Source organism: Rattus norvegicus, chromosome 5, assembly GCF_021556685.1.
Source record: "Rattus norvegicus strain SHRSP/BbbUtx chromosome 5, alternate assembly SHRSP_T2T, whole genome shotgun sequence".
Taxonomy (NCBI): Eukaryota; Metazoa; Chordata; class Mammalia; order Rodentia; family Muridae; genus Rattus; species Rattus norvegicus.
The window spans coordinates 115,014,496-115,032,954 of NC_141538.1; the positions used below are offsets into that span (position 1 = coordinate 115,014,496).

Sequence of the window (18,459 nt, forward strand, 5' to 3'; positions counted from 1 at the left end):
TCCAAATGCAATCAAGATGACAACCAAGATTAACCAGCATAGAGAGTAAAAGTATTTACTATTTAATTAAACATTAGGATGTCACCAGGCCTGGTTAAGCTGACTTATATTTAAACAAACATATTCAAAAGGAAATGACTTGTAAGGATACCTACTGTCCTGTCCTCCCACATGTTTCCGTCTACGTTTCTAGCAGTGACCTAGATAAAGATATATATAGGCAGCATATTAAACAAGTTTAATGGTGCCACAGACTAGGAAAGAATTGCTAATAAAGAAGATGTCAATGGGCACTGGAAAAAATTTCATAAACAAAACACCAATGGCTTACGCTCTAAGATCAAGAATCGACAAATGGGATCTCATAAAACTGCAAAGCTTCTGTAACGCAAAGGACACTGTGGTTAGGACAAAATGGCAACCAACAGATTGGGAAAAGATCTTTACCAATCCTACAATAGATAGAGGCCTTATATCCAAAATATACAAAGAACTCAAGAAGTTAGACTGCAGGGAAACAAATAACCCTATTAAAAAATGGGGTTCAGAGCTAAACAAAGAATTCACAGCTGAGGAATGCCGAATGGCTGAGAAACACCTAAAGAAATGTTCAACATCTTTAGTCATAAGGGAAATGCAAATCAAAACAACCCTGAGATTTCACCTCACACCAGTGAGAATGGCTAAGATCAAAAACTCAGGGGACAACAGATGCTGGCGAGGATGCGGAGAAAGAGGAACACTCCTCCATTGTTGGTGGGATTGCATACTGGTACAACCATTCTGGAAATCAGTCTGGAGGTTTCTCAGAAAACTGGACATTGAACTGCCTGAGGATCCAGCTATACCTCTCTTGGGCATATACCCAAAAGATGCCCCAACATATAAAAAAGACACGTGCTCCACTATGTTCATTGCAGCCTTATTTATAATAGCCAGAAGCTGGAAAGAACCCAGATGCCCTTCAACAGAGGAATGGATACAGAAAATGTGGTACATCTACACAATGGAATATTACTCAGCTATCAAAAACAACGACTTTATGAAATTCGTAGGCAAATGGTTGGAACTGGAAAATATCATCCTGAGTGAGCTAACCCAATCACAGAAAGATATACATGGTATGCACTCATTGATAAGTGGCTATTAGCCCAAATGCTTGAATTACCCTAGATGCCTAGAACAAATGAAACTCAAGACGGATGATCAAAATGTGAATGCTTCACTCCTTCTTTAAAAGGGGAACAAGAATACCCTTGGCAGGGAAGAGAGAGGCAAAGATTAAAACAGAGACTGAAGGAACACCCATTCAGAGCCTGCCCCACATGTGGCCCATACATATACAGCCACCCAATTAGACAAGATGGATGAAGCAAAGAAGTGCAGACCGACAGGAGCCGGATGTAGATCGCTCCTGAGAGACACAGCCAGAATACAGCAAATACAGAGGCGAATGCCAGCAGCAAACCACTGAACTGAGAATAGGACCCCCGTTGAAGGAATCAGAGAAAGAACTGGAAGAGCTTGAAGGGGCTCGAGACCCCATATGTACAACAATGCCAAGCAACCAGAGCTTCCAGGGACTAAGCCACTACCTAAAGACTATACATGGACTGACCCTGGACTCTGACCTCATAGGTAGCAATGAATATCCTAGTAAGAGCACCAGTGGAAGGGGAAGCCTTGGGTCCTGCTAAGACTGAACCCCCAGTGAACTAGACTGGTGGGGGGAGGGCGGCAATGGGGGGAGGGTTGGGAGGGGAACACCCATAAGGAAGGGGAGGGGGGAGGGGGATGTTTGCCCGGATACCGGGAAAGGGAATAACACTCGAAATGTATATAAGAAATACTCAAGTTAATAAAAAAAAATAAAATGTAAAAAAAAAGGAGATGTCAAAATGAAAGTTTAAAAGTTGTCTTTAAACTGGAGCAGCATTAAAGCAAAGCCAAGGAACTTTAGAGGAATAAACATGAACTCCTACTTTTAGATTCAAAATAATCAATTGCTGGGATGCAGAAAGGCTTGCAATATTTTGTATGGATTACAAAAACTGCCTATGGGTTATAGTTGACCACAGGCTTAACATGTACAGTCAAAAAACTGTCGGGTTGGAGAATAGATTTGCCCAAGTATGCATTAGGCAGCTGTAAATGCACCAATAAACTTATTAAAAGAGAAAAGTCGGCAGTTTTTTTTTTTAATTCTGTGATGAAGGACTACAAGTCAAAAGCACATTTTATTTGGCTGTGTATGGGTTCCTGCCATTAGGAGACCACACCTACAGACTTCCAGAATGTTTTCTGTGGGTTTCAACATCTCGTTTAAACTGTATCTTACCGTCCAGTGCACAAAGCATAAAGATCTAGCATGACCAGCTGGACTTTAGGAGCTCATGAAGACCAATCCATCACAGAGCATCTTTTCTCTTCCTTTTAAAAATATAACCTTCTTCCAGACATTCCAACACTCCCTCTGTGCTCCCCCCAGATTAGAATTTTTTGCCATACCTATCGGATTCTTCCCAGTGCCAAAAATGGAATGCCATAAAATAGAGCCTCGTTTCTGAGAGCGGCTTAATGTCTGCTTTCCCTGGGGCATATTTTTGCCAGAAATTTAAGAAAAAATCTCTTAGAAATAAAGAAAAAAAGAAAGAAGGAAGGAGAGGGAGAAAGAGAGAGAGAGAAAGAGAGAGAGAGAGGAAAAGAAATGTTCAAAGGGACTTAAGCTATTTTCTGCTTAAAATGTCCCCTGATTCTTATATAATTCAATCTAAGTATTCTTCTGTAGATTTAAAAGTTCAATTCTCCTACAAATTGCAAAATAATGCAACTATTTCCCCTTTATACAGAATCATTTTTGCCAAGTGAAACAAACCCATGGCCACGGGAAAGCTAATGTTTCTGTTGGATGGCTTTTTAGAATTTAAAGCAATGATGATCAAGCACCAGCTTCCCTTGGAATATCAGAAAAGGGTCACATATACACTTCCCCAGTGAGTTAGTTATTGCAGTTGTAAAACCCAAGCCCTCTGTAGCCTCCACTAACACTGATTTAAAGCCCAATTCTCTGAGCACACAATATAAATCCTTCCAGCCAAATGTCCACTGATCTGGAACTGGAATTCACAAGACAATCATCTTCAAAGAATCTTATCGTGCAACTAATGTAATGCAATAAATTAAAAAGACCAGCTTGCTTTCTCCTTCTTCTAGCACAGTGGGGAAGGAAAACCACAGAAAAAAACACCGCTAGCAAACCGCAAAATAGAGCTGGATCAGTATCACATATCCACTTTAAGTTCCTCTCATTTAGGTACCAGAAATTCATTTGTTTCTCCTCTGGTTGCTTTTCAGGAATTATAAAATTACTAGATTTGTTAATGCACCCATCTCTGTGATCCTGTGACTCCCATAACAATATCGAGACCTGGCTATCTGTCATGGCAGACGTTCCTAGGTTTATTTGATGTTACTATCTGTTAAACTTCTTATGTGCCTCACAGATACATGATCAATTCGATTCCAGTTGCTTAATTTTAGCCAAGCCTTCGTGCAGTTCTTTTCCCACTTGATTTTTTTCCCCATTTTCCTCTTCCTTTTTTAAAACATTTTTGCCAGGACAAAAAGGAAAGTGCTTTAATCCTCACTTATCTTTAGCTAAATTGTTCAATGATCGCAGGCAAACAATAAGTCACAAAGCAGACACCCAGATTCAGGCAGTAATCTATGGGCACATAGATCATCCTGCAATGGTACATTAATCATTGCTCTTAAAGACAGAGCAAGACGGATGACATTTTTTCAATTGGGTCTATTGCAACTCAGCAACATTCACAAATTTTTCATCTCAGCCATTTCTGCACAGAGAGATGGCTGTATTTCCATCTAGAAGCACACATAGCTGCTCCACCTCCAAGCAGCATGAACACAATACCTGAAAAGTCAGCCTAAACAGTTAAAGAGACTGGTAGGAGTCACATGCCTTTCCAAAACCACTCCAGCCTAAACATAAAAAGAACTCAGGACTAAATCCAATGCCTACTGCCTACATGGCCTTCCCAGCCCTTGATCAGTTCATCGGGGCTACAGTGAGATAATGAGGACAAGTAGGCATGTAGGCAAAACCCCAATGAATTTTCACTGGACCTGTTAAACATTTCAAATAGATTGTCCACTGTTGTCGTCCCAAGGATGTTTTATTTTGGGCATTCCTCGTGCTCTTTATTAAGTCAGGAGTGTCTGGTTCAGTATTATGCACTACATGCAAACATTAGCAGGACACCAGAACCCATTATATCTGGAAAGGTGATTCTAGGTAAAGGCCCATTGTCTTCCCATCCTTACCCACAGAGAACAAATCTCTTGGAGACAGAATCTCTGAGTATTAACTCCTACTTCTGTGTAACCAACGCCCTAATTCTCTTGGTAAGTACAGAGCATCTCCTCCACACAGACAGTTTAGTATCCCCAAATAACTCCCAGCATTAACGCCAGTGAGATCTTCTTTCTAAACATTAAGCTGTTGGGTATCATGTACATCTAACATATTAGTAAATGACCAATAAATTCACTTTGTATAGAGAAAGCCCATCATTATGTAGACACAGGCCTATTATGTAAACAGCCTATTAAAGTTAATGAGATTCTTTATAATCGTCTTTTTTGTTCCGAAATATTTAGCCACTTCTTCTGAATGTCACTTTAGAGTATATCATGTTGTTAAAAGTTAATGATCTCAAGCTAGATGGTTTCGCCACCCTTCTGGCAGGAGTTGAGCTTTTGGGTTAATTCCCACCTCCTGAGATGAGTAGGAGTCTTCCAAGGTTCCTAAGCACATGGTCTACATTTGTATCTCTTACATCCACCTGAAACAAGTCTGGGTCATCCAAACCTGACATTCACCAACCACTGATTTATTACAACACATACATGGATAGCACATTTTCGTATCAAAGGGTAGGAAGGTCAGAAACAGCCACACCCAGGCTTTCCAGGCTTCTCAGACTTCCCAGGACTTCTTTAGTGATTGACAAAAAATAATGTAGGAGATACTGGCAGTCATTTCTCTACATGGAAGTGAGAGCAACTGGGAGGAGCTAGAGTTCAAACAGAAGCATCTAGTATTGGGGTAAAAGTTGGAGTGATTCTAGAAAGAGAATCTTCACAGTAAAGTCAAGTGAAACGACTCATGAAGTGTGATTAGCGCAGTGCTTGAATAAGATGCTGACGAGGAGGTGAGACTGTGCCTCGGAAATGCAAGGTCTTCATGGACATCTAAGGATAAAAACCACCTTTATTTATGCTCATGTGGCTCGTGTGTCCAGATGTTACTTCAGTGTCTGAAAGTTAGAAAATGCTCAGTTAAAGCTTTTGTTGCGGCATGCATCTGTAAGCCTAACATTTGGGAAGGCAGGTCAGGTAGATCCGGAATTTAAGAGCTAAAATCACGAGGTACAGCACAGATCGTGTTTGAGAAAAGAAAGATAGAGTCAACTATTCTATGATTGTTCATTGAGCTGAATTCACTAGAACTTAACAAAGAAATGTTACTATTAAGAAAAGGAGAAAGTTAGAAAGAGACATCAAAGGGCCAAATGGCAAAAAACCAAAACAAGCAAAATGAAGGGCAGGGGAGTAGCAGCAGCCCACTATTGACCAATTTCCCAGATAGACAATGCCCATGAGGTTACGGAAGCATTCCCTCCTGGGTTCTGCAGTCCAGAATCAGCCCAAACCAACACAAAGCAAGTCAATGTTGATAGCGTGGCCATCTTTGCTTTTCAAAATATAATAGTGAATATTTCTTGAATCAAACAAATATTTTAGTTAAGCAGAACAAATGTTAAAGGGGAAGGGGTAGGCATTAGAGATCATCCAAAAAATCCATCCCCTGAGAGTGGAAGGCGAAGGGAGAAAGGACTGCCCAACTTACACAACTCCACAAAAGCTGCCTCATTAACTGTAGTAATCACTAGTACATTTTCATATGTAAATCTGCTTTCTCTTTAGTAAATGCTAAATTATATGAATATATACAAAAATGTTTACATAAATTTGTTATGAATTTTCAGTAAATGTGTGATTTGTTTACCTATTTTATACACCTATACTATTCCTACTGTTGCTGAAGGTTTTTCTAATTAAAAAAGAGCTGCATATGTGAAAAAATAAAAAATTCCTGATTTAGTTCTTTAAAGGAAGTTGACAAAGAGCACGGTAATGGGCTATAACAGCCACAACAGGTGTCTTTTACCTAGATCACTAGCAACTTTTAGGTCTATCTGGGTCACATGTCCTGTACATTACTTAGCAATGCGGCCAGGTGTAGATTATCATCCTCTTTTTTTCAAGGGCAGAAACTAGGATTTAGTAAGTGTAATAAGTACATAGGCAGAGCAGTCACATTTAGACTGAAGTCAAAGTAACTTGAGCCCAAATCTTAGTCATTACTGTAAACCAGCAAGCTGCTAGTATTTGACAACAAAACAGGCTCTGGCCTTTCTATGTGCTTTTAATGTCTCCACTATTTCCTAAGCTTTGCCTTTAATCATACAGGGAACTCAAGGTTCCAAAGGCAATAGATAACAGTCTGTAACTTTCCTAAAACTGAAAACGTCACTAGGCAGAGTTTACTGGAGTGAGGAAAGTTTGTTGTGAAAGCAATCCTTAAATGGAGTTGTGATCCAAAAAACCCATCAGTAACTATTGCATTAGACTGTGCATTCAAAAACAAAAGGCATTACCTGGTTATAATATGCCTCTTTGGAAAATAATAATATTAGATAAGGTACTAAATAAAGACGACTGAAATCTAAATAAATGTAAGGTTACTGCAGTCAGTGGACAGTCTTTATATCTCGTAATTTAAAAGTGAAGGGGAGGAAGGGGCTGGAGAGACAGCTTAGAGGTCAGGAGTGCTTGTTGCCCTTGCCTAGGACCTGAATGTTGTTCCCATCATCCAACTTGATTGGCTTACATTTGACTATAACTTCAACTCTAGTAGATCTGACACCTTCTTCTCGTCTCCCTGGATACCCACATACTTGTAGCATACACTCATGTAGACACATAAAGACACACAAAGTCAATCTCTGTGTGTGTGTCTGTCTCTCTGCCTCTGTCTCTCTGTCTCTATGTCTCTCTCTCTCTGCCTCTGTCTCTGTCTCTCTCTCTCTCTCTCTCTCTCTCACTCACACACACACACACACACACACACACACAACACACACACACACACACACACACACACAGGGGTGGGTATAGGTGAGGATGAATAAGAAAAAAATGGAGAAAGGAAAAAAACACTACCAAAAATAGTAAGACATGATTTGAGAAAGATCATCTTTGTTGATGATTCTTAATTATTACTTCTCTTTGTGTCTAGAGAGTTGGCTCAGTGGCTAAGAACATTTGTGGCTCTTGTAGAAGACCCAGGTTCAATTCCTAGCACACACGACTTCTCACAACCATTTGTAGCTTCAGTACCAGAAGATCCAATACCCTCTTCTGAATTCCTTGAGTATCAGTCGTGCATGTGGTGCTCATGCATACATGCAGGCACAATACTCAAACACATAGTAAAATAAATGAATTGTTTTTTTTTTAAAAAAAAACTTATTACTATTGTGAGAAAGAAGGAAAAATTCCATTTGCCCATAGCCACACCCACTCCCATTTATACAAAAATGATTGAAGCACTTGTTAAAGGTAAAGAGAGCATCTTGAATCAGCCTTAGAAGAGAGCCTAGAAGAACCCAGCTCACAACAGCTGCTCGGCAAGAACTCAGATGCATCACATGGATCTGAACAGCATGTCTGACGTCACACATGGATCTGAACAGCATGTCTGACATCACACAAATCTTGAAAGTAGAAGGCTGTGGCTGATGAAGGCAGGACATTCTTTCTAAAGTTCATCTCATCTCAGCAAGATCCTGTATCCCAAATACCGAGTGCATTCTTTCCAAAACCACCGCGAATACTAATTCCAGATTTTTTTTCCTCATTGAATAGAATATTCTCCATATCTTTTGGCTGTAACTTCTCGGCTTTTGGTTTCCCTTTGCCGCAATGGCCTCATTGAAGTGACATACACATTAACTAGTACACACACATGGAGACACACATAGACACAATACAGCTAAATACAAAGTTCATGGCTAGGAAACAATATTCTCCTATTGATCTAACTCTTATCAAACCTGGTTCCCAATGGTACTTTGACTCTTACTAGCTTTAACACATTACATTTAACTCTGCAGAAAAAATATTTTCCTTTAAGGAAATGGAAAATTTCTCTGGAGGAATGTAGTCTATTGTGGTTTGTTTTATCTTTTTTGTTTTGTTTTGTTTTTTAAGGTTGGTGGGTTTTGGAGCCAAGTATAAGCTTTTTACGCACCTGGCAAAATGTGTTAGTTTCTATTTTTATTTTATTTGGGATCGAGAGGGTTGGGCTTACTTTTTCCCTACTGAAAAAAAAAGAAAAAGATAAAGTGATTTGGCCTTTCCAATCTTAGACCAACCCTGAGGTCCTGAGTTCAACCTTTCTCCAGAAAGAAAAATGTCAGTGCTGAAATGCACCCAATTTCACCTAATTTTCCATGTCTTGCTCTTCAAGAAGATGGATTGAGATAGCTCACCTCACTGAATGGGCACAACTTACTTGAGAAAAGAAGAAATGTAAGCCCACGGTTTAAGTAACTGCACTATGGTGAAGCAGGTTCTTAGGCAGTGTGTGCAATTCTCACTTTATAGCTGACTGGGGCAATTGTGTAATTATGCACAGCACTCTCTCTATTGGCAAGAGCCATTGATCCTTAAGTGTACACTTTCTGGCATCCAATAAACTAGGACGATGAGAGAGCAAGGTTTTCAGCTTCTGGAACAGCAAAGGGCTAATTAGTTGCATCTGTAGATTAATGACTTTCAAGTAGAAAGGGTGAAGCAAAGGGAGAAGCCACAACCACAGTGACAGAATGCAAATAAAAGTATTTATAAGGGCAGGAGGAAGGGTGGAGGCCAGGAAGGGCCATCGATTGCTTTTACCCTCTACACTGTGACACATTCCAATGAGGGAGGGCATTCTGCCAGTCTGGTTGCCATCAGCACAGCTAAGACATAAGCAGAATCTATTGATGGATGTGGGCAAGGCCAAGGGGGGAGATGGAAAGAAATTCTCCACAGAAAGAGCAATAGAGATCAGAAAGCTTCACTGCCCTCACTGCAGCCAGTCTGCCTTCTCTTTGTCAGAGCAGCTTTGAATTTCAGCCAACTGTCCTGCCCTGTCTCTCACCCTCATCTGTAGAAAGGTTGACTCAATCACTCGCTAAGGAACTTCCTAGGCAGTGTACAGAATACCACACTGACATTCTCGGTTTATTTTCATTTCCCGGGACAGCTTTATGCACAGGAGTTTGTGATGTTATTTCTAACCCTATCTCCCACATAAATGAAAATGTTCTACCTTATGCCCTTGATGTATTATATTAGTAAAAGATCTTTCTCATTCAGAAAACCAAAAGCAAGGGTTGGAGGTGAGAATCATGCTAGGGTAGAGATCACTATTTCCTAGACTTTGAGATGCTGTTAATTAAAATATTCTTAAATTTACACACAAAAAACATAAGTAACTATTAAAATAAATAAATAAAATATTTAAATAGGATGGGATGGTGGAGAAATGACTCAACAGTTAAGGGCATTTGCTGTTCTTCCACAGAGCCCAAATTTATTTCTCAATAACCAAGTCAGATGGCTCACAACTGCATGTAACTCCAGCTCCAATATCCAATATTTGGCATGCACACTTGTACACACACACACACACACACACACACACACACACACACAAACATGCATACACATGCACAAGCACATGCACACACAGTGAGAATATTTTAAGTTTTAAAAAATCATTTGAATAAGTCTTTAAAAATTGTCTTTAGTGATATTCAAGAGAGTGATACATAATTTTTTCTTACCTCAAACTATTACTGAGTGTTATATTTACCATTACATAACTACTAGTTAGTTTTGTTTGTTTGTCAGCTTAGCACTACCTACAGTCACCTGCAAAGAAGGTATTTCAACTAAAGTGTTTGTTGCCTGGTTGTTTGTTTGATTTTGATTTTTTGCTTCCATCAAATTGACCTGTGAGTACATTCAGAGGACATTTTCTTGATAGCTGATTGATGTAGGAGGACCCAGGCTACTGTGGGTAGTGAACCCCCAGTCAGAACACTATGTGAGCAAAAACCAGAGAAAGCAATCCAGTAAGCACTTTTCCCCCAAGGCTCCTGCCTCCTTTTGTGCTTGAGATCCAGCCTGATGTTTCTTGGTGATGGAGTAGGACTTGGACGTATAAACCAAATAAATGTTCTACTTCTCACACTGCTTTTAGTCATTGTGTTTATTACAGTAGCAGAAAGAAAACTAGACCAATTGTTGTATGAAAGATGTTTTATGGGTAGAACTAGAAAAGAAGAAGGCAAATGTTGCATGGTCTCTTTCATGTGGGGTTCCTCTCTCCACGTCTGCAGATGTGAATATACAACCTGGAGTAACTGCAGGAAACAGGAAATTAAACAAGAACTATGGGGTTGAGGGATCAATAGAAGAGAGAATAACAGGGCACAAGTGATTTGAAAGGGAAATGGAAAACGTAAGGAAACATCAATTAGGGAGGAGAAAATAAATACAGAAGGAGGATGGAAAGTAAAATAACAGTAAAGATTCTGAATAATTTACAAAGAATCACATTATTATTAACTACTACTTAAAATTGCATATAATATAACTAAGGTTGTGTATATAATAAGTACATATACAGCTTAAATAAAAGTTTTCCATCTAGGCTGGCAATAGTCTTCAAAAGAGCCATATATTTAATAAAAATCCTAACATCAGTCATGACAGGTCCCATTTTGAATTGTTGGTCAAGGTTATCCAAAAGATCCCCAAAATATTGTAAGCTATTGCTGTTGCCCTTGATTGCCCCCCAGAGGTAGAAGGTAAGTCTCTTGCTGAAGATACCATGTACTCCAGATACAGTACCCAGGGGACATAAGTTGCATCTGATCTGCAAGCCTCCTCCCTGAGAAGTAGCTTTCATGATAGCAGAAAATGTCATGCAGGCTTCCAAGGAAGGGAAGCAACCAATATTCCTACACAAATGTTAGGACACTGAATAACAGCAATGACCAGCATAACATGATAACCCTAAGGGTTCAATAGTGACATGCATACCTTGAGAAGTGTGAGCTGATAGCTTTATAGTTGGACAAAAGGTCTGCTCAACTAGATGGAAACCATACCAGGTACAAGAAACTTAGCAAAATACCCAGGGCTCATGAAGTCATGGAACTTGGAAGAGAACCCTCAATTGCCACTTTACTGAACCAGTATAATTCCTAACCACATTCTAAATATTTGTCCTTATATCCACAAATAAGTCCTCAACCTTTACTAATGAAGTTTCTTTGTGCAACAGAGACTCTTACAGAAAACCACAGCTGATCCAAATGCAGAGAATAGGAGAGTGTCGTACCTAGTCCCAGCTGCATACATCTATTACACAAATCCTGTATCTAAGGCTCAGAGATCATTACAGAAGAGGGAGCAGAAAGATTATAAGATCCAGAGGAACAGGAAGCTAACTGTAAAATTGTCTCCTTGAAATATCAGAGAGGCTACAACCATGAAGTCTTAACCTGAACAAGGATGACACCGAGGGACACACTAACACAGAGGAGGGACAGCCCATGGGGCCTCAGCCCTAGACAAAGAACTATGGACAACCAAGGAATTCTGGGAGTGGGAGAGAGCATCATCATCTTGAAGAAAGAAGCCTCCAATTGATTGCCAACACCAAGTGGTTACTCCTAAGATGTACTCACTGATGAGTGCATATTAGCCATAAAGTACAGCATACCCATGATATACCCCATAGATATACCTATAATACACCCCATAGATATACCCATAATATACCCCATAGATATACCCATGATACACCCCATAGATATACCCATGATACACCCCATAGATATACCCATGATAAACCCCATAGATATACCCATGATATACCTCATAGATATATCCATGATATACCCCATAGATATACCCATGATATACCCCATAGATATACCCATGATAAACCCCATAGATATACCCATGATATACCCCATAGATATACCCATGATATACCCCATAGATATACCCATGATATACCCCATAGATATACCCATGATATACCCCATAGATATACCCATGATATACCTCATAGACCTGAAGAAGTAAAACAAGAAGGAAGGCCAGGAGAGGATGCTTAAATCTCACTTAGAAAGAGAACAAAATAGTCATAGGAGACAGAGGGAAGGAGGGGACTGGATGGAAAAGGTGAGGAGAGGTTGGTCAGGATCAAGTGTGGGGAGATACAGGAAAAAGGTCAGAGAGCCAGGAGAATGAACGAGCACCTGCAGCTGCCAGCAGTTGGGGCTGGGGGCAATCTCTAGGAAGCCCCAAAGACCTGGCTTGGGGAGTCAATGCCAGCGACCTTAACCTAGACACCTAACAATGGGGACATGGAAACTGAAGAGGTGACTTCCTGTAGCCAAGCAGGACCCCCAGTGGAGAGATAAGGACACCAATCCACCCACAAAACTTTCACCCAAAATTTGTCCTATCTAAAAAAAATTCAGGGACAAATATGGATCAGAAACCAAGGAATACCCAACCAACCAAAAACCAGCCCAACTTGACACCCATTCCATGGGCAAGCACCAATTCCTGACACTATTGATGATACTCATGCTTGCAGACAGGAGCCTAGCATAACTGTCCTCTGAGAAGCTCCACTCAGCAGCTGACTGAAACAGGTACAGATACCCAAAGCCAAACATTGGATGAAGAAGGTCCAGGGACTCTTCTGGAAAAGTTGGGAAAGGGGTTGAAGGCTCTGAAATGGATAGGAACCCTACAGGAAGACCAACAGAGTCAACTAACATGGACTCCTGGGAGCTCTCAGAAACTGAGCTACCAACAAAAGAACATAGATGGGCGGGAACAAAGCTGTCATAACATATGTAGCAGTTTCCTGTGATCCCCCACAACTGAAGTGGAGGATCTCCCTAGACCTGTAGCCTGACTGTGGCACCCCCAGGACTACTTGGTCTGGCCTCCATACAAGAGGGTGCAGGTTGAGACGCACCTAATCCTGAAGAGACTTGTTATGTCAGGATAGGGGATATCAGGAAAGGTAGGCTCCCCCTTCTCAAAGGAAAAGGGGAGGGGGAGATAGGGGGAGGAAGTGTGTAAGGGAGGACTTGGAGGAGGCAGGGCTGATACTGTGATGTAAATAAATTAATGAAATGAAGAAAAAAGAGGCCACAAATTTGAGAGAGTAAGAGGGTCTCTTTAGAGGGGTAAGAGAATGGGAAATGATACATGATCATTTTTTTTACTTATTATGAAGAAATTTGTAAGGAAATGATATTCTGAAGCTATAAAAAGGCTAAAACTTTAAATATATATATATATATAGCTTGATTGAAAGCATATTTTCCTCTTATTGTAGTTCTCATTGTCTCATATAGTGTTACAGTTTTCTGACCAGAGCATAAAATCCAGTCAAGTTGAACTCAAAAGCATCCAGGGTATGATGTGTGAAGTTAAAAGTCCCATTTTTGGACCAGCTTTTCTAGCAAACCTCACACACAGGCAAGGTTACAGCTTGCCTGTAAATTCTCATTGCAAGCTTTACTCTTCTTGCATTGCACTTATCACAACTGTTATAAACATATTTTTGTTTGCTGTCTGTTCCCTTCTTTGTTCACAATCTGTCTCCAAGATCTAATATAGCACTATCCATAATAGACTCACTGAGTTGGTTTTTTTTTAACTAGATGAAATTAAAATCACATTCTAGTTTCTACTCTGTCACTCACAAGCCAGATAACCTTTGTTAAATCATTTAATCAAGCTGTTTCGTGTCTTGTAAAGCTTGTTTGGGAGACTAAATCAGATGATGCATGTAAATGAGCTGTGGCAATTGTAAAATTCTATGTAGCTGTAATCTTCCCCTCAATATGCACAAACACACACACACACACACACACACAGAGTGCATAAGCTAGAGACTTGTTTATCTTGTTCGATTGTCAATTAAATCTTTCATTCTAGCTAACTATGACTCCCAAGATGACTTCAGATTTCTAGAAGATAGTAAAAGGGACTCGAGAAGGGGTGCAAGCAATATGGTGTCTATTTTCTCTCTTCTACCAAGGAGAAATCCCCATTGTGGGTTTGTTTCTTAACCAAAACAGAAAAGAAAGGAAGAGAGAGAAGGGAGACGGGGGGGGGGGGGGAAGAGAGGGAGACAGAGAGAAGGAAGAAGCGATGGAGAGAGGGAGGGAGGGAGGGAGGGAGAGAGAAAGGGGGAGAGAGAGAGAGAGAGAGAGAGAGAGAGAGAGAGAGAGAGAGTAAAGGAATGTGGATCAGCCTCAAAATGTCAACCATGGGAATGCTTTCAACAAAGGAAACTATGCAGTGAAGACTATACCTTGTCAGTTAATACACATTCCTGAGCAGTGTAACTTGCTTGGCATTTTTATGTAACTTAATTCACTCTGAATTATTCTAAATAAGATAAGTCAGCTATTTTAAATTAAAGAGATTGCTACTGCACTTCTATACTGTATTTGACTTTCAGGTTTAATACCTGGAGCCATCTGCTAGGTCACTCTGCTTTGCTTTGTAACATCTCTTGTAGCATTAGTATGTCTCATAAAGACTTTTATTGTTTTCAGAACTGACATTATATATGAGAACATAAATGGAAGGCATAGAGATGTGGTTAAGCAATAGAGCATTTACCGAATACATACAAAGCCCCAGGGTCAATCCCCAATGCTTCAAGACTGAAAAGAAAGTTGAAATTTCTCAAGTTCCACAAATGTTTATTGAATGCTATAAAAGAAATTGCACTTGACTCAACTCGGCTCCACTAAAACAGAAATCAAGGGGCAGGAGAGGATGCTAAGGGATGAGGTAACAAAGGGAAAGGGGATGAAGGACATCTGGGGAGGTTGGTAAATACTGTTCACATAGCTGGGTTCCAGACCAATAAACTCCATGATTGTTCACTGTCATAGTCCACATCCCACAGTGTCCAACCCAGTGTCTTTTTGATTCAATAGGCCAGTGGTCTGGCTCTAGGTTTCACTCAACTTTCTAGCAATGTGAACTGCTTTTTTATATTATGAAGAAATGTGATTGTCTTATGTTCCTTATTAAATTTTATTAATATCTATTGATTCTACAGTATGATTTGGTTAATACTTCCACATATACATATGATACACTGATTCAACGTCCTTTCACCAACCTTCCTCCTAGTGACACACTGTTCCCAACCTCTATTTTATCACCAGTCTACATTTAACTCAAAATTTTGAGCATTTATCCACAAAAGAAAGTGTTCTAAACATGTCTTTCTATGTCTGACTTATTTACCTTAACTCGCTACTCTCTTTGGTTTCATCCATTTTGCCACAGAAGACAGGATTTCAATCTTCCTTGCAGTTGAATAATACTTCATCGTATATATGCCTTTATCCATTCATCTGTTGATTGACACCTAGACAATTACCAAATCTTAGCCATTGTGACTAGTGCAGCAATACACACAGAGATGTAAAAACATGTATCTCTTCAGTGTGAAGATTCGGCTTCCTTTAGCATCTACCAGAAAATGTGATAACTGAATTACATGGTAGAACTATTTAATGATTGTTTGAACCCAACAAAGTCCAATGTTAAGGCTAGAAACAGGACCTCAGGCCTGAGTTTAATCAAATTTTCAATCTGTAACATTTTCTCTTTTTCTTCAAATTAAATTATAAGTTGAATGCTTTGTAATACTCTACCCCAACTTTAGTCTTTTCCATTCTATACAAATATTACTACCCATATTACTAAACTTCATCTTTTTGAAGTGTTTGTCTACCATGATAACATCAAATTTATGAGTCCTATGAGAATTACCACATGTTAATGGGAAAATTGGAGTCCCCTTTGGAGAATTTTTAGTCTCATTAATAAGAGAACTTAAGAACGCACTCAGAAGAGAGCCCAAGGACAATATTACTAGAGTTTAAAACAAACACCAGTGCAGCAAATTGTTGGCAGTTGACTGGAAGAAAAGGATGAAAAGGAGAAAGAGAGAAAGCTATGTCCCTTGTGTAAGCTGGCCTAGAAGTTACATATATGGCAGGCAAGTAGCCACCACGTAGAATGGAGGTTTAGAGATAGTAAGACCCAAAGTTTTAGGGAAGCATGCTTTTGAAAAGACAAAGGAAGAAGAAACGGGAAAGGCCTGCTTCTCTGAGTATCATAAAGCTGGGAAGCTTGTAAAGCAGAATGGCTACAGCTCTGTAAGTGACCACACTGGGCATGGGATTTCTGGGAATGGTATGTTATCTTCTAAAGTAGGTAATTGTTCCTCCTACCTCAAGAACATGGCTTAAGATGGATCTACTTCCACCTTAAGGGAAGTGATTTCTTACATGAGTGACTAACCAAACTATATTGATTCTTTTGTGTTGTGGATAGCTTGGAATCTTAAGTTGGAGACGTGGTTTTCTGCAATGGCCCTCCACAGAGCCCTATCATAGTCACTGTAACAGTAATATACTTCTCCGAATGCTATTTTGGTGCTTTTTTTTTTTTCCGGAGCTGGGGACCGAACCCAGGGCCTTGCGCTTCCTAGGCAAGCGCTCTACCACTGAGCTAAATCCCCAACCCCTATTTTGGTGCTTTTATTATTGTCATTTGTGCATCCAGTTTCTCTTGGTCTCGGAGTCCTCTGCAAACTCCAGAGCCCTTATGTCTTACGACACACCCTCAACTGTAAGTTAAATACTGCCCATCTCTCCCTCGCATTGCATTTAATCACATGGCATATTTACAAGATGAGTCCTGATAAAGCAGGCTTGTTAAATTTAATGGGTCACTTTTTATATTTGAGTGAAAGGCCTTAAACCCTTATAAATTAGGGCTCGGATTTATAGCCCATGACAAACGTGATGCTACTGATTCCCTAGTAAATTCCCTCAACATTCTAGTCCCCACCAATGATGGATGGATGGGGCTTTCATCTGTTACTGTTTACAGAAATGACACTGGTATTGTTTGATACCTGGACAATATGCTTAAACCCAGGACAGATCTCATACAGACAAGACATCATTTCCATGTTTAAACTTCTAATATATATATATATATATATATATATATATATATATATATATGCATATATATGCATATATATATATATATCAATGCATACATGCACACATGGACTGAGAATTTAAACACACTTCATACATACAGAACAAATCAGCAGAAATTTAGAGTTTCCCACACAATTGTTCAAATCACTGCCGCTGTGGTTCTTTTTCACAAATTACAGCTCAGTGGTAATTTCCCTCCTCAAGAAAACCATAGAGATCAGTCAACTTCAGCCTTAACATCCTTAATCCTGCTGGTAGACTTTTATAATTTTCTGCTACCAGTGAGTTATTGCTTGGCAAGTGTTTAAATACTATACATTGTGAAGTTTAAATAAGGAAATTATTTACACAAGAATATTTTTAAAGTATATTACCAATTACATAGTTCCCTGAACACTTAATCATGCGGCCAAGTGGAAAACCCTTCAGGAAGTCTGTCCTTTACCACTTTCCCATAATGAAGGGCACCTCAGGAAATACACATTTAATCTCCACAACTGCATTTCAAGCACCTAATCTTACTCTGCAGTGCACTCCGCCACTTCTTGTCATCCAAACAAAATGCAGGTAAATGATGGAGAAGCTTAGCTTAGACCCTTTAAATATTTACTGGCTAGTCGACTCTTAGTAATACATGCTGTAGTGTTAGACTCAATTTCATCCTCGAGCGGTCTGCAGACAATTTGGACAGGCTTACTGAGAAGCGTGCGATCTTTCCCCGCTTCGCCTTTGAGAAACCATTCCCTTATCGTAAGTGAATTAGTTGAAGAACTTTCCTGCTAGTCGGGGTGTATCAACAAATCAGCCAGGCCGGCTGCACTGATGGCTCACTTACCCCAGCTCCGTTTAGCTGGCTGGAGAAAAGGCCTGTGGAAGGAGGGTCCGCTCTGTCGAGTTCTAGCGGACACTGATCCCAGTAACACATGGGGAGCCTCATTTCCCAAAGTGAAATTGGTATATTTGCCGGACAGAAAACCAACTTGATTTCTGTTTCATTTCTTTTCTATAAGAGAGTCTGTGCCCGAGTGAAGAGCAGGCGTGGCTTCCTAACTTCTGAGGCTGTCTTTAAAAGCTGAACTGTTCCCAAGGTCACGGCCAGAGACCAAAGCCACTGACGACAGAAACCTTCCTGCTGACTAGTTGTCGTCATCCTTACTAAATAATAGGCCCC

General features: G+C 39.9%; 1 long non-coding RNA gene across 2 annotated transcripts in view; it reads right to left on the minus strand.

Annotated features, from left to right (window-relative positions):
- The window catches only part of LOC120102919 (uncharacterized), a 441,889-nt gene extending 423,561 nt beyond the window's left edge, over positions 1-18,328 (minus strand). For both annotated transcript variants that reach the window (XR_015620979.1, XR_015620978.1), the window contains exon 1: positions 18,124-18,328. This is a non-coding gene — a long non-coding RNA (uncharacterized LOC120102919). The remainder of the gene's footprint in view (positions 1-18,123) is intronic.
- Positions 18,329-18,459: the final 131 nt, after the last annotated feature.